The 16,778-nt window shown below is 44.3% G+C and overlaps 1 pseudogene; it reads left to right on the top strand.

Annotated features, from left to right (window-relative positions):
* Positions 1 to 5,193: 5,193 nt before the first annotated feature.
* On the top strand, positions 5,194 to 15,212 carry LOC100844202 (annotated as a pseudogene).
* Positions 15,213 to 16,778: the final 1,566 nt, after the last annotated feature.

Here is a 16,778-nt window from a genome sequence, read left to right as displayed (position 1 = left end):
GCGTGTATGACAATGATTAAATTCTATGATATGCAAGGTATGACACCTTGATTTTATTGTGCATTTGTGTAGCAAATTGGCGCGAAATAATTTATACTAAAATCCAAGACAGAATTTTAGGCCAAGGGTATTATAGACTTTTCAACAAGCAACTCAAACAATAAGCTAAGATGGCACCGGCCGAAAGGAACTGGATTGTAATTTCTCATGAGCTTCTCCCCACCACAGTTTATGTGAGTAGAGAAGTTAAAGCCGTTTCTAGAGAAGCCGAAGCTAAAAGAACTGGTCCTGTAATCCCATGAGCTTATTAGCCGGGCGAAGAAACCCCATGCAACCGTCCCTAGTTGTTGCATTTGAACTCCAAAGAATCTCCTGCATTCGTTCGATCCGGTAGCTAGGCAGAAGAAAACGGATCCGGTGCACGGTCCTTAGAATAACATGCAAAAATTGGGGGAGGGGGAAATCTTGTTAAAAAACAAATTGTTCTTGCAGTTCCAAATCATCCAATAAATCGCACTAGCCCCTATTAAATTTGAAGCGATTCTCCAACGGTCGTAGGCCATCGACCAAACATATAATGGTTATAACTAGGAGGAGGAAGATTGAAAATCATAAAACGGCTCTCCTCCAGACTAAGCTCCACGTATGACAATCAAAGAAGTGTTGAATGGATTCATTTTGGTTGCAGAAAAGATTTTTTTTTTGCGGTCATTCCAATTTCTCTTAGCTGGATAGCCTGACATAACTCAACCTATTGTCTGAGCATGACGCCCGGAAGTACGATGAGCAACTACGGAGCAAATCAGAACTTGGGCGACCAATTCCGCGCTAGTGTAGTTATTGTCAAATAGTATGTCATTTGATCGTTATTTTCGCCCTTTTTATGGTGCACCTGATGTAGAACTGGAAGAAATAGTCAGTTCACGCCACCATGCTGGTGTTTTCAAGCCCAATAGAAATGAAGACATATATGTCAACTGTATACCACGTCAGTCTAAACCTTGAGCGCTGCTACGTAGGATCATGAAACTTCTATAATTACGGTCGGTGTTTAGCCTGTACCTTCTTCTGCTTAGAATGTTCTGCTTTGAGGAAAGCAATACTCTGCAGTGCAGATAAGAGAAAATACAGAAATTTCCTCACCGTTGTTAGATCTTTACTCTTATAAAAGAGGCAATTGGTGGCGGCGGTGCGTCACCTAATGCCTCCTCTATCGCCTCCTAACACAACAATTAAATCTGTTAAATAATTAAGATACAGATGATGTTTCCCATTGAAGCTAAGATAAAATTACTAGCAAATGCCATTAATATATAAAAGTTTTTAAATTCATGAGCACTAATATGTTTTATCCGTAGCAACGCACGGGCATTTAGCTAGTCTGTCTAAACACGCGATTCATGCCCGCGAACACCCTACTGCTCTCGCAGGTTTTTTCATTTTGACAATGGACAGTGGGTCGGGATTTTAGTGGTGTTAGGTATGGGCTGGGCTAACCAATGCTCGTGGACCTAGCAGACGTTTGATTACCGGGCAGTATTTTCAGTTTTCGCCGGCCCCTATGACTGCATTTCCCAGTCCCCTGGTGAAATTGGTTTGTCGAACAAAAAAATCCCTATTTTATGAATTTTTTTAATTTTAACCCATAAATGAGCATGTAAACCTCAAATTAAGAGAGATCATTTCATCAACTATAATATGGTTGTATTTACAATGTGACATATGTGCAATGTATAATCATCTTTGAAAGAAAATAATTTGAATTCAAAACTGGATTAAAAAAATCCCTTCTGGTAAATGCCCTGGATTTTCCGGTTACCACGGTTACTGCAAATCCTGGTTACCCGGGAAAAAAATGGGATCCGGTAGCGAAAAATCTGACCTAGAATGAGTGGGGGAGGCAGCTCAAGTACAATGCTCCATCTATTTTGGAACGTCTGTATTAGGTCTGTTGTAAGTCAAAATTTATTAATTTTGATGAAGTTTGTAAAAGAAAACATCAAATATACAGCACCAAACAAGTATTGTTATGTCTATTATCAAATATATTTTTATATTTAATTTGTTTGATAACACATATGTTGCACTTTTTTGATAAAAACTCTGTCAAAATTTGACTTTATAAGGATAATCCCATAAGTATATACATCAGCAAATGGAGGGAGTACACAACAAGGCGGTGTGTAAGCGCCTACAATGTATCGTCACGGTTAATGGTTAATGGACTTCCAGTTGCGCCGAGTCAACGATCTAGCGGTGGCGATGGCACACGAGCTAGCTAGTGGGTATGGGAGTGGCAGAGGCGAAGATTTGAGGCCTACAAACCCCGTTCTTCTCTAGATTGCTTAAATTTAGTAAAATCAGTAAATGAGAGTGAACCACTATAATTCCAATCTAGTTTTAAAAATCCCGTTTGGTAACCATCATTTCATTTCATTTGGTAGAAATGAAATGAAATCCAATTTTTGATAGGATTTCATTTGGTTGAATTTGAATTCCTTGTTTAAAAATCATGTTTGTCTATCACATGGATTTGGAGAGTAATAGACAATTCCAAGAGGAAATTGCATGGCGGGTCCTTAAACTTGGCAGGTATATTCAGTTTCATCCATTAACTTGCAAACTTGAAAAACAAGACCTTAAACTTGGCACGCCGATTCATTTTAGTCCAAATCGATGAATTCGGGCTAAATTCAGCCATGCTGGCGACATGGTTGGCTCGGGCGGGTTCTTTTCGTGAATTTTTGGACGATGAAATCTTCCATTTTAACCCTTTGGAAGAGTTCGGTCTCGAATCCGTGGTATAGCCCTCGCTTGGAGGAGGTGACAACTGTGATATTTTCACAAACGGAATACTCCATCGCCTGAAAATTTGCAAAAGGGACCCCTTATGCCAGCCATGTCTACGTTAGTTGCCAACGTAGCCGAATTAATCATGAAAATTCGTTGATTTGGACTAAAATGAACCAATTTGCCAAATTTAAGGTCTTAATTTCAAAGTTTGCAAGTTAATGGACGAAACTGAAGATTGTTGGGGAACGCGGTAGGCTACGCTAGCACAAAATAAAAATTCTACCGATTCCGCCCTGATCAATGTTGTAGATAATGGATCACGAAATTACCACTAGACACGCAGACCCGTAGCGGAAGTAGAGTTGATGATGCGTGTCGATGCCGAGTAGTCGTTCGGCCTGCTCCTCCTCGCCGATCCCACAAGCAGTTCGTCCAAGCGCCACAGGTGCAGCGCCTCCGAGGTATCCACACGTACAGGGAGGAACTCTGTGCGGCGGACTGCTAGATCCGATCACAAGGTTTTGGGCGTGGAGGTGTGACGGCCGAGTATAACTCACGTCTGGACTGGTGTAACCCTAGCCGGATTGGTCTCCTCCACTTATATAGACGTCCCTAGTGGGCTCAACACTTGAGGCCCGTTAGGAGTCTAAGCCCGATACGAGTTGGATCCGATTCAACTCGGTTCCCACCCCTTAAGCGTGTGACCCTTCAGGTTCGCGGTCAGTCGGACACGACTACGAGCTCGGACTGCGAGACCGAGTAACACCTTACTCGTCCACTGGCACCGACTCAAGTCGATAGTTGGTAGTGGCGCCTAGCAGCACGTGCCAACTCCCGAGTAACCACAAGGTATATTGACGAACCATACAATGTGTCATATGCAACATTCCTTTTGCCTCACGATATGTGTGTCGAGCTCAAGGCGAGTGCTTGTCATCCTTGTGGATAGCTCGACTCTCTTCTCGTTCCTGTGATACAGATTCCCAAACGGGTTAACACTTAACCCAAGACGCATGGCCATGCTTTCCGAATCTGATCACTCGAGAGGGCCCAGAGATATCTCTTCGAATAGGAGGGGCAAATCCCATCTTGATCAACCATGACTCGCAGCATGCTTATCAGCAAACCCGAAAGCTACCTTTATAACCACCCAGTTACGGAGTAGCGTTTGGCAACCCTTAAGTAGGCCGATTCACATCCCAAGCTCATGCGATGACCTCAGGTCCAGGACTGGCATATACATCGTACTTGAGACTAACAAATGACAATCATATCGTTGTGTCTCAGTGCGGGTCTATCCGACTCAACAATCTCATTGTCGAGTCCATGCTATCAATCGGAAACACCTTGCCCTATGACTTGTGAAACATAGTCATCATACTGATTCACATTGCCAGTCTAGATTATGTGTCCGCATAACCTCAATGACCAGGGACCATTAGAACAACATCATAGAATACATAGTCTCACAAACAAATCACGTATTTATTGATACATACCAGTGATGATGTTCAAGGACAATAACAAGAACTCATGAATACATAGGAAATAACATCATCACATGATTGCCTCTAGGGCATATCTCCAACAAAGATGCCTGCCAAGTTTGAGGATCTGGCATGCAATTTCCTCCAATTCCAAAGATATGGTGCCTTTTAGAAAGGAATTGGGGTTAGTTATAGTGCAATTCCATGGAATTTGAGATTGAATTCCTGTAGCCAATTCCGTGGCAACCAAACAAATTTGTTTCTGAAATTCCAAATGAATTCCTGAATTCTAGGCCCAAATGATGGGTGCCAGACGAGCTTAGTGAAATCAAAATGGAATATTAATAAAGTTTGAAAAATCTAATGTTCATTAATATTTTGCTCAGGTCTCACTAAAATTTCACTCCCCACCTTTTGTTAAAATTTGACAAGCCCCGTCCAATAGAATTTTTTTTCCAGTCACACAATGTCCTGTGCAGGCGTGTGTGTGTGTGTGGTGGTGGTGGTGGGGGGGGGGTCTCAAATAGTGTGGGCTCTGTTTTCAGTCAATTCATTCCAATCAAAATATTGGACGAGGCATGAATTAAAGACAACTAATTTTTTTGTTACATTTTCATATTTTAGTCATGTCTGAAGGAGAAGGCGAGTTTGCGAATTTTGTTAACAAATCTCGGTGTCGTTATCATATTTGTAATGGTTTTGTCCTCGGTACAATCGTGTCTCTGGTTTTCTAACACCTGCACATGCATCCAGTGGCTAATTAAGGGCGGCAGGTGAGCTATTAGACAATAGGAGTACGACCCAAGTAATTAATTTAAGCAATGCTGATAAGGTTTAAATGTTGATGCAAGCGTGCAACTCGCATCTCAAGTTGCCGCGCAATATATATAAGTAAGTCGCGGCATTGCCCAGCCAGTTCGCGGGTGCATGTGCCATTGCATATGGCGAAGTGATCATTCGAGTAACTATTTGTCTCAATGGAGTTGTTTGTTTCCTTTGCTGCATTATTATTTGCAGCCACAGCGATTCATGTGGCCGGTCAGCCAGGTTGGTTTTTCACCGAAGGGGCAATTAATACAGATCAGATCACATACAGATCATACTGATCAAGAAATGGCCGGCCGGTTTTGATACTCAGAACTCTTTTCTTTTCTGGTTGTGTAGGTTTCCTGAGCATCGACTGCGGCCTGGAGGCCGAGTTCAGCCCCCGCAAGGACGACGACACCGGCATCGTCTACGTCTCCGACGGTCCGTACGTGGACGGCGGGGAGAACCACAAGGTGGCCTCCGGCTACGATAACTGGGGCACCAGTAACCAGCACTACCACACGCTGAGGAGCTTCCCGTCCGGCCTGCGGAACTGCTACACGCTCCCGACGGAGAGCGGCGCCAAGTATCTGCTCCGGCTGCAGTTCTACCACGGGGACTACGACGGCAAGATCAGCTCGTCGGTGCAGTTCGACCTGCACCTGGGGACCAACTACTGGGAAACGTGCAAGAACGTGACCTATTGGTGGTCCGAGGCGATCTTCGTCGCGTGGGCGAGCTCGGTGCCGGTCTGCCTGGTGAACACCGGCGGCGGCACGCCGTTCGTCAATTCCGTGTTGCTGAGGAAGCTCGATGCCACGCTTTACCCGCAAGTCAACGCGGACCGGTCTATGGCCATGTATAAACGGGCAAACATGGGATCATCAGCCACTTCTGTCATCCGGTATACTAAGTTTAATTACTACTGTTTCCGATCCCAAAACCGCGACACTTATTTTGAATCGGAGGAACCATGTTTTTTCTTGTTTACTTTTTGCATCCGAGGGACGTTCTGAAAATGTTTGAAAGCCATCAAAACAAAGTACCAATCATTTTTAGTCAAATCTGGATTTAACCTCCATTAACCAACATGAGGATCTGACTTACGGATATTGATAGTTGATAAATCAAATTCGAATTCTCACAATAGCTACGAGATGAGAAATACACTTATCCTTTGCTAAAATAATTATTTGGACGTTTTGGATACATACAGTTTTTTTAAGGAGTTAAGATTTTTTTTTTTCAAAAAGAAGGACGTTCCCGGCTTTGCATCAATCGATGCACACCGTGATAATATTATTATATTTGCAAATAGCGTTCGGATCTCAGTCATTACAACTCAAAAGGACAACAAGCTTGGAAAGAAAAGTACTCCCAGCCTATTGCCTTGGTGTCATCTTAGAATTCGTCGAAGATACACCCAGAAGCAGCTTCGATGACAGACTGCATGTAATTGTCCTTCCTAGGTCGCTTGCTTCTATCTTCATCGACAATCTTCATAGCAGCAGCATTGGTCACAGCAACAACAGACGACACCACCACACCAATCACCGCCGCATTGCCAGCAGCATCACCAATAGTGGCTCCGCCTCCAAACTTACGGACCTTCTCATGGCCTTCAACTCGTTGCTGGACATTGGCCTGGGCGGCACCACCGTCTTCTCCAACAAAGTATGTGCCACAACCATCATAGCCAACTCCACCTTTTCTGGTCCCAACCACGACCACCACCGCAGACATGGAAGAACCGGTCGCGGCCACACGTATAACCACACCAAAAGATTAGCCAAAACCAACGCCATGACCTCTGAGGCCGCCAACTGCATCCGCACCACCGCCATGGGCATCATGGCCCCAAGGATAGGCCCGACGTGCAGCCCATGGGAGGCATCAGCAATCCACCGCACCGCCCAAACCTCCAACCGGATTTGCTCTCCGTCGCAGAACGACGACCGTCCAGTTATCCGCGCCTGCTCAGCGATGTTGGTGACGCACCAACTTCACGACACAGACGAGAGGGCCTCCACAAGGACCGGCCTGCTCTCCTCCCATGCAATGGTCTAACAACGAGTGCCCACCCCTGGTGACAGCTGGACGGCATGCGCGCAGCGGTGCCATGGTTCCAAACAACATTTTTGAGGTGTGTTTGGTTTGAGCCCTGGTTCGCCCTACCAAAAATTTGGGTTGCCAATATAAGTGGGCAACGGGCCGGCCCGGCTCCGACCCGTTACAGATTAATCGGCCACGAAGCCTGCAATATTGGGGTCGGGCCGGGCCAAAACTCCTCTAGGCCCAAGCGTGGCACAAAGCCTGGTCGGGCCGGCCCGAGGCCTGAGGAAGCCCATCTCTGCATAGGACCGATCTAATGTTTTTTTTTTAAATGTTAGAATTAATGGACTAAAATAGATAGATGATGGGCCAAGCTGGGCCAACATTTTGAAGATAGATGTGCCAAATATTAAAAAAAAGGCCATGTGGGGCTGGCCTGAGGGCCTGAGGATGAAACCCAGGCGGGGCCTCAGGCCGGATTAGTTTTTTGCCGGGCCGGGCACAACCGGGCCAAGCCCGCTGGGCTTTCGAGCTTTCCGAAAAAACTCAGCCCGAGGTCATTCAAAAACATCTGGGCCTCACTTTGACCGACCGCACTTTCGCTAAAGAAAAAAAAAAACCGGCCGCACTGCATTACATCACAGGACAACGGCGACCAAGCGCCTCCCTTTCACCTGCCCGCCACTACGAGCTCCTCTCCCCCGTCAACACTGACGCCGGGCGCCGCCCACGCATCACAGCCCGATGGGGCCGCCTCCAGTCACGCACGAAGCCGAATCGACGATGGACCCAGCCGTCGTCGATCTTGACGGCGCCGTCTCCTCACACGGCCGTTTTCTCCCACCTCCAGCGGAACCGATCCGCTGATCCGCCAACCGGGACCGATTCCGCCAGCCCGGCGCAGGCCGCCCCGATGGCCGCACGGCCCGATCTGGCAGCCGCTACCCACGCTGCAGGACGCCGCCCCAACGGGCTCCCACCGAACGTGCGCCGTCTCCAAACAAGCGAAGCCGAGGGGATCCCGCCCCCGCCGACGCCGAGCAGGCTCCGGCGGCGGCGAGGGAAGGAGTGGCGGCGGCTTTAGGGTTTCAGGGGGTAAGCACAGAGTTGATGACGAAAAACCGTCCTCGACAGTCAGATGTCAAACTATTCCCGTGTTGCCTTTCAAGGTCCTAAGGAGTAAAGATAATCGGACTCTGCATCAATTGATACACACAACCATACTATATTATTAAAAAGCCATTACGTGCAAGTCTCAAACTTATTGATGATTTTCAAGCACATATATTATTGTAATATCTTGATCAAACTCACATATCGATTTCGTGTGAACCTGCTTGAGTGTCAAATTAAGTTTGGGTTTTCATAATCAGTTAGCACTATGGTTATGTGTGTGATAAAAAAGTTTAGGAGTTGTGGTTTTTAGATACTAAAGTTCCAATTATAGGAATTTCATGATATTTACTCAAGTTTTAATATAATCATACGGGTGTACTCAAGTTTTAATACAACTGCTTTACATTTTTTAAACAGGGAGCAGTACACTTTCATTTGTTTTGTCAATGACGAACTATCATTTTTGTTCCAGGTTTCCTGACGATCCATACGATCGCTTCTGGTTTTCGAGTACCAGCTCGTTGTGGACAAACATTTCTACCCGAAGGACCATCCGCTCGGGCAACAATTTCGCAGTGCCCCTCTCCATTCTTCAGACAGCTGTCGCTGCCATCGATAATGGCACAAATCTCAACATCATGACAAACCCAGAGGCATCGTCGTTCCAGCCTATGGTGTTCCTACACTTCGCCGACTTCCAAAACAGCCAGCTCAGGCAGTTCGACATCCATGTGAATGACGATGAGCTTTACCAATATGCCCTAAATTACTTGACCGCTTCCAACGTGTACACTTCAGGCCGGTACAAGGCTACCGGTGGCAAGTACCACAATATCACTCTCGTGCCCACCAATATATCAGAGCTGCCCCCGATGATCAATGCATACGAGATCTACGGCCTCATCACTCACAATACTTCCAGAACATTCCCTAGAGATGGTGAGTTTTCTCAATTTTATATGTCTCCTTTCCCCGCCCCACTTTGTCGTTTTATTCCTTCTTCTTGGAATTTCAAGTAAAGTATTAATAACTTGGTTCTTACCTAACATTTTATAACCATGCGGCTGATTTTTTCCAACTTCGTTTTACAAATATATCTCTCGCTCTGGTTCATTGAGCGACGTTTTGGATATTGACAGGGTCTTTAAATATAATTTTGTCGGCTAGTTTTTATTTTTATTATTTATAACCTGAAACCTTAGTATTCCAAAAATATGTTTTGGGACAATATCTATAAACCTAACTATTCAAAACAGTATTGAATACTAAAGTTTGACCGGAAGTATGTTTGTAACTTCACTTGTTTGTGGACTAGAATTATTAACAATATGTCTGCTTCAGCCTTCCATACAGATATGAAGATATTTATATTGTTAACCTAATATTTGAAATAATACTCACTCCATTTCTCAAATAATGGTGCCCACACATTTCGAGTTTAACTTTGACCAACAATTAGACCAATGATACTTGGTTTACGTGCTACGAAAGTTATATAACTGGAATCTTGTTCGAAAAGCGTTTCCAATGGTATTAAATTTAAAACACATCTTATATACTATTTGTCTAATTGATGGTCAAAGTTAACGTTGTTTTTTTGAGAAATGAAGGTAGTATGGCTATTAATGTTTGATTGGAAGTATCTAGAACTTCACTTGTGTGGTGTGGTTGTGTGAACACATTCAACAAGAACACGACACACGTACGTCAATGCCCTCGGATCTAGCCAAGAGGCAAGATCACGTGCTTTCACCCAGAAAAAGTGCACTTGTTGTCAAATCCTCCATGTTGCCATCCACCAGATCTGCTAGTCAGTGGCTGCACTCGTGCTAGCAGTTCATGGCACGGAGAGGGTGCACTCGGTCCACTAGCATCGTACGAGAAAATGCTGAAAGGGAACGATATACTATGACTGGTTTCGTCCTGATCTAAAGCACTCATTCCCGTATCCGCACAAAGAAGAGAGACGCCGCTAATGTGGCCACCACTCGTCTTGGACTAGTCCCCATCCGTCGTGCCACTAGGAAGGGTCATTGCCACAACCCTTGTCGGTGCCACTTAGTCAGTTCACCGGGCCACGCCACCCTCGACACCCAAGAAGTGTCGGCCTAGATCCCCCGCCAAGGGACTGGCCGCTGCCAATCAATCGAGTAGTGCGGAACCTTGCCACCGTCACTGAAGACACACTTGATGAGACACGGGGAGGGACAAAAATTTCTGCTGAGGTGCCTGCTCTGAAGTGAACTCAATTTCTTGCTGAATCTTAGACTCTAGATTTTGCTTAATTTTCTCTACATGCAGTCGGCCTGAAGAACCAATATCAAACCGCATATTTGTATTCAGTTATCAAACAGTTCTTTCACTAGTAGGATCAACATCTTTCTTCCTGACCCCTATTTTCTTTCACTTTGAATGGTAGTGGAAGTTATCATGGCCATCAAACTTGAGTATGGTGTGATGAAAAACTGGATGGGTGATCCATGTTTTCCGGTCAAATATGCGTGGGATGGTGTCAACTGTAGTAGCAACACAACTGGTAGCACTGCAAGGATAACATCTCTGTGAGTATTATTTTGACGGTCTTTCATGTTGCACGTGTATGCAATTATATATGTTGAATGTTGCCTCATGTTGGAATATTAATTGTCATTCAGGGATCTGTCCAACAGTACCTTGCATGGAGTTATATCTGATAACTTCTCAATGCTCACAGAACTCGAATATTTGTAAGTATAAGATAACGAGGATGACTATGGTATTTACAAATTTAAGTTTAAAATAGTTGTAGAGTTCTTCATACTAACATTTTTCCACTCCAAAACACTTCTTGATGGTGAAAGATCGGTATGGTCGACTAGAGGGGGTCGGGGGCGGGGGGGGGGGGGGGTGAATAGGAGACTAACAAATTTTAGCTTTTCTTTTTCTTTTCTTGAAAGATACAAACACTTAATCCTAGGGTTTACTAGATTCTCTAAAGTGAATGCAACCCTAGAATGAAATGCAATAGCCGAAGCAACAATAGATAGCAAGAATGTAAAGGGGAAATGATACCACACGTGGAGACGAAGATTTCACCGGAGTTCCACCTATTGGGATCGGTGTACGTCTCCGTTTGGAGGATTGCTCTACCACAAAGGTAGAGACGCCACAAAGGTTCACTCTATTCTCCAACTCACCACCCCACAAAGGTGGGATGAGCTCTCACAACACCACAAAGGTGAGGTGAGTTCCACTAATGGCTTCCTTGAAGGCGAATGCCGAACCCTTACAAACTTGAGCGGGGCAAACTCCACAACTCAATGGGAGGCTCCCAATCCAAGCCCCGAGCTCCTCAATCACCAAGGAAGAGCTCGAGGTGACCGCTTCTGTCTAGGGTTCCCAACAACCCAAGAGAAACGAAATCCACGAATCAACGTTTTGACTTGGTGAAACCCTAGATCAAGATCTTCTCCTCCAATCCTCAAAGAATCAAGAGTTATGAGTGGCTAGGGAGGGAGATCTTGGAGATTTAAGCTTGAGGTGTTCTTGAGGTGAGAGGTGGTGTTCTTGATTGCTTGCTCGGTCATTTGGCTAGTTGGGGACGAAGGGGTATATAAGTGGGTTCCCAAAAATCGAGCCGTTATGCACTGGTCGGGATAGGCCGGATCTTCCGCTGGATAGCCGGATCCGAATATTCACCGGAAGTTCCGCATATTCTCCCGTGACTAACAGAGAGCACCCAGAGGTTCGGGCGGAAGTTCACCCGGAACTTCCGCCGCCTGGAAACCAGAGATGCCAGAACACACTCTGAAAAATGTTTTCTTCTCACACCTTTTTGGGTAGGCTTTTTAGTGGGTGCAATTTGGTGTAGATGTGTACGTGAAATTGATTCACCCGTTACCATCCCTTGTGGATCCCCTCTTAATAGTACGGATGTCCTACGACTCAAATCAACCAAAAAAGCTGCTAAACACCACTACGCTTCTTTCCTTTTTGAGGGTCCACAATTCATCTTGTGTCGAGTTCTTTATAAACCCTGAAATGCTTAGCACAAGATTAGATAACAAAACACGTTGTCATCACCACCAAAACCACTTAGGAGAGAAATGCCCTTTCAGACGGACTATTAGTGGATGGTGCGGAAGTGTTTAAACATGCATAAATTCCTTTATATCCGGTATTTCCATTTGGCATGAATGCGGTGCCCCTACTACCTGTAGACATGAGTGAACAATACTAAAACGATCCACTTTGCAGATAGTTTTTGTCATGCTAAGAACATTGCTGACTATCTAAACTACATGTCACTTCTTGCAGAGATTTGTCTGGCAACCGTCTGAGTGGCCCAATTCCAGACTCCCTCTGTAAAAATAATGGAGGATCACTCATTCTCAGGTTTGGGTTCTCATCTTGAGGTTTCCTTTTCTGTAAATATGCATTCAAATCCTACTCGAATGCTTCTTTTAATGTGATCTTTAGGCAGATTGTTTATTCAAGGTTGATTTTTGATAAATGTAAAGCGTGAACTGATTATCTGATGTAATTTAACTGTTTCAGGTATGACTCTGACGAAAATACGTGCAACAAAACAATAAGTCTGTCCCCATCAAGAAATAGAGCAGCTATAATATCTATTTCAGTGGTGGTTCCTGTGGTAGTAGTGGCTGTCCTTATTCTTTCATATGTGATCTGGAGAGGGAAGAAGCCCAAAAGTGTGTATACTCTTCTCTTTCTATAACATGCATTAGAATTCATTGATTATTAAGGTATACTATATTTAGTGATTCTGTATATAACTGACATTTCTGCAACCAGTTTCTAAACATGATCCTCCTAGAGAGCCAGAGCTTCCTAATGTTCGGGGAAGTAGAAAATGTCAGGGGGATCCCCTGCCAAATATCGAGAATCGACAATTCACGTACAAGGAACTGGAGAAATTTACCAATAAGTTTGGACGCTTCATTGGACAAGGAGGTTTTGGACTTGTGTACTATGGTCGTTTGGAAGACAATACTGAGGTTGCTGTCAAGATGCGTTCTGAGTCATCTTCGCATGGGCTTGATGAGTTCTTAGCTGAGGTACTAAATTTCAATACACTAGAAAAGTTCAAGAAACCTTAGGATTCAACTTCGCATGATGTACCTGTCAATGTAGGCCAACATTTTATTTCTTCCTTGGTAAAAGTATGCAGTTTAAAATTTCGGAAGTTGCTATCATAGTGAGTTTCATGCAAATTAATATGTTTTCTTGCTGCTCTCTGTGTCATCACATAGGTTCAGAGCTTGACAAAGGTGCACCACAGCAATCTGGTTTCTTTAGTTGGTTACTGTTGTGAGAAGGATCATTTAGCACTGGTTTATGAATACATGTCTCGAGGCAATCTTTGTGACCATCTGAGAGGTTGGTCCATTGAAAAATTTTGCATTGATTAAGTTATAACAAACTTTGTAGCTGTCTTATTGTCACATACAAAATATACATGCATGGTTTGAACTTCAGAGGCATGTTGAGTGGTAGTTTTGAAGGCATCTGCATCTGTTCCTTCTGAACTGCTTCCAATCCTCAGTTGGCTGACAAAGTAACGGCCTTATTTCAACTAATTTATTCAATGTCGAAGGCCAAAGAGCGTAACCAAATTACAAACAAACATAGAAAGAAAAGAAAAAGAAATTTATGAACATTGATGTAGAAACTGAGTGATTCAACAATTGACATGTGTGCTGTTCATCATATGGTCCAGTTTCCTAACTGTTACCATGCTCATATATGAAGGAAAAGGTGGTGACGAGACCTTCAATTGGGGACACGTGTACGAATTGTGCTTGATGCTGCACAAGGTAAGATGTGCTAAAAAGATTATAGTTTACTTAAATGAATGTGTTATAGATCGTTTACGTTTCTTTTGACTAAAGCTTTCCGGGACTTGCTGTGGTATGCGTAGGCCTGGATTATCTGCACAAGGGATGCAGCTTGCCAATAATTCACCGGGATGTGAAGAGCAGCAATATTCTCTTAGGTCAAAATCTGCGAGCAAAGATAGCTGATTTTGGACTTTGCAAAACCTATCTTAGCGACACACAGACTCACATATCAACCAATGCCGCCGGTTCAGCGGGTTACTTTGACCCCGAGTATGTCCTTTAATTTGTGCATATTATAATATTTGTGTAATTTCTTCATATAGCTGATAAAGCCAATCCACTTTAGCAGGTTATGAAAGAGACCTACTATAGGTGGCATTGTCTTAATCGCTTAATCCAAATTTAGGTTTACTAAGTTGTGGCTTATCTACAATTTTTAGGTACTACCACACCGGCAGGCTCACTAAGAGCAGTGATGTTTACAGCTTCGGCGTTGTTCTGCTGGAGATAGCTACCGGTGAGCCTCCGATAGCACCGAGCCATGGCCACATTGTTCAGCGCGTGAAACAGATGGTGGCCACGGGCAACATCAGCTCGGTCGCTGATGCACGGCTCGGTGGCTCCTACGAGGTTACCTCCATGTGGAAAGTTGTTGACACCGCCATGGCGTGTACGTCAGATGCTGCAATTGGAAGGCCAACCATGGCCGCCGTGGTGGCACAGCTGAAGGAGAGCCTGGCATTGGAGGAAGCTCGCCAGGACAGGGTAAGCCCCGTCAGTGACACTGCGGTCTTGGTGTCCACATTTGGTCCGTCGGCAAGATGAAGCTGCGGTTGTACCCAGGATTGGTTTCGCGTGGTCCGTGGGTCTCTATTGCAAAGGTTTCTTGTGAATATATTTGTCATGTTCTAAGCACAACAGTGTGTAAGCTTGCGTGTGTATTGTGTTATGTACGCTTTTATTTGCAAGCAACAAAGGCGTGGGTTCGTGAGCTTGCAGGCTGCCAGGCACGGTGCTAGTTTCTTATGCTTGATTAGTCTAATCTGTTGAAAAGATATGGTGCAATGCAAGTATATTGTGACGCACTAGTTTGCTTCAATTCCTGTGACCCCCTATAGTTGTTCGTGTACAAAAGAAAGCTTCATGGGCTCCGCCGCGCGTCCATTGAATGTTCTCTTTTTCTAACGTGGGTTTGCTTCTACAAGTTACATGTTGGTTTTTCCTCTTTGGAAACGTACGGGTGATCTATCAGCAGTCAAGGAAAGCGCAAGTATATTTCTTTTTTGAACTGTATAAAAGCACACTTTATTGAATTTTGATTGGGTTTACTCATCAACAAGGAGATTTACAATAAAGGAAGGAGGAACATCCATCCAGATTCTCCAAGGAACGGCTTTTGATTCAGCTGCAATCGTGTGTGCCACCAAATTAGCTTCGCGATGGCAGTGGATAGTGGACAAACAGGATTCTGGAAAAGTCCATGATGAAAACCAGGCAATCGTCATGTTTAGTACTACTCCGTTTGGTTACATAGGGCTCTTGTTGAAACTTGTGCCACACTTTGACCAACGATTATTGAAATATTTTGTATACGTATATAGGTGTTGTGCCATTAGAAAGTGTTTTTCAATACGAATCGAACAATATATCTTTTGTGTCGCAATAATCTCGTGTTGTCAATGCAACTGTTGGTCAAAGTTTGGCATAAAATTCTGCGTGGACCTTATAAATCCAAACGGAGGGAGTAGTACACAAAATATTAGGTGAAGCCGGATACACTGCGATTTTACTATTTTTAGAAAATATCAATCATTTCTACAAATTAACGAGAATTTTAAAAATTAACCGGCTCGGTCAACCCCACGTCCCGCACAACCTCACCTCCGGTCGCTCTCTCCCTATCTCTATCCCTTCTCTCCTCTCGCTTATCTCTTTCTCTCTTGTCGTCTCTTTCTCTCTTGTCATCTCTTTCTCTCTCGCCCACAAAGGCTCCTGCGGTTCAGCTCCCTATCTAGGGAGGTGGCGCCGCCGCCGTGCACCGGGAGGCTAGCGCAGATGTAGACCCCGCTATGTGTCATCGGTGGGCCGACGGCCAGGACCTTTTGGTCATGAATTCCAAAGAAAAATTGAACTTTCAATTTATTTTTAAAGTTCCCAAATTGTCAAAAGTTCATCTCAGAAAATTAAAAGATTCTAAAATTGCAAGTTTTTCCCCTGAATTTTGAAAGTTCTTCTCGAAAAAACTGAAAATTTTAAAATTAAAAGTTGAGAAAACCGAAAGTTGACAGGAAGGTGAAAACATAACTAGCAAAATAAAAGAAAATTAGGATAGGAAACACATGTACTCCTCCGTTCCTTTATACACCACGCGTATGCTTTCATGCACATGGACCAAGGCTCAGCTCCTCTGCTTACTCCAAGGAGCACATGCATGTCGATTGCAGCTAGGAATTAATTCTGCAGGTGGCGACGGAGTGTAGACGAGCAGAAAAACGGGAGAAGACGAGGAGCCTTTGTGCTGCATGCATGGTCTGCCCCATCGATAGGTGTAGGAGCAATCAATGTTGCGGGAATCAAAGCAAAAACGAGCTGTTTAGCGGAATTTCCGAAAAATCTATACGCGGTGTATAAAGGAACGGAGGGAGTATGACCAGAAGGTCCTTGCCTTTGACATCATCATAAC

This window comes from Brachypodium distachyon, chromosome 4 (genome assembly GCF_000005505.3).
Source record: "Brachypodium distachyon strain Bd21 chromosome 4, Brachypodium_distachyon_v3.0, whole genome shotgun sequence".
Classification (NCBI taxonomy): Eukaryota; Viridiplantae; Streptophyta; class Magnoliopsida; order Poales; family Poaceae; genus Brachypodium; species Brachypodium distachyon.
The sequence above is the reverse complement of the archived record's forward strand: the minus strand, read 5'-3'. Positions and strand labels throughout refer to the sequence as shown.